The sequence below is a fragment of the Piliocolobus tephrosceles genome, chromosome 6 (genome assembly GCF_002776525.5).
Source record: "Piliocolobus tephrosceles isolate RC106 chromosome 6, ASM277652v3, whole genome shotgun sequence".
NCBI classification, from domain to species: Eukaryota; Metazoa; Chordata; class Mammalia; order Primates; family Cercopithecidae; genus Piliocolobus; species Piliocolobus tephrosceles.
This window is the reverse complement of record NC_045439.1, coordinates 157,358,689-157,359,393: the sequence shown is the minus strand read 5'-3', so window position 1 is coordinate 157,359,393 and position 705 is coordinate 157,358,689.

The following is a 705-nucleotide window of genomic DNA, read 5'->3' as shown; positions in this document are numbered from 1 at the left end:
CACAGCCTTTCCTGGGGCCATAGACAGATAATTGCAGTGCTTAATTTTTTCATTTGATGAATAATGAAAGCTGTGCTCATTTTGTGTGTGTGGGAAAGAGACAACTTTAATATATTTGAACTTGAAAATGGCTTTTTAGTATTGCTGTCCTGACACACTGTAACACAGCCCTGATTGGTTATCTACAAACCTTTCAAAACAGAACAGGTGTTTAGTGCCAAACAGGGCAGGGTGTGGAAGGGAGGGATTCCCTGCCTGTCTTTTATGTAATGTAATGCACGTATATGGCAGAACAAATATTTCTTCCCCAAACACTACATAAACAATATATCCCACAGGTGATAATCATTTGTCATCAAAGTTCTCATCATATTCTCACGTCTTAGGTATGCTACCAGACTTTTCTCAAGCAACAGAAGAAATTATTCCTACTCGTATGGCTTGTCCTTTGGAACTTCCCTGCCACTGAACATGTGGGAGGATAGAAAGAGTTTGACCCAGGAGCCAGCAGGGAAGCTCTAGTTCAGCAATGAACTCTGCTATGACTTGGCTGTGTTATATCGCAGAACTCATTTTCCTTCTTCGGGTTTCGATTGCTTTATCTGTTAGTGGACAGAAGAATAATTCCTCTTCCCTTCCTCTCTCCTCCCTCTTTTCTTTTCTTTCTTTCTTTCTTTCTTTCTTTCTTTCTTTCTTTCTTTCTTT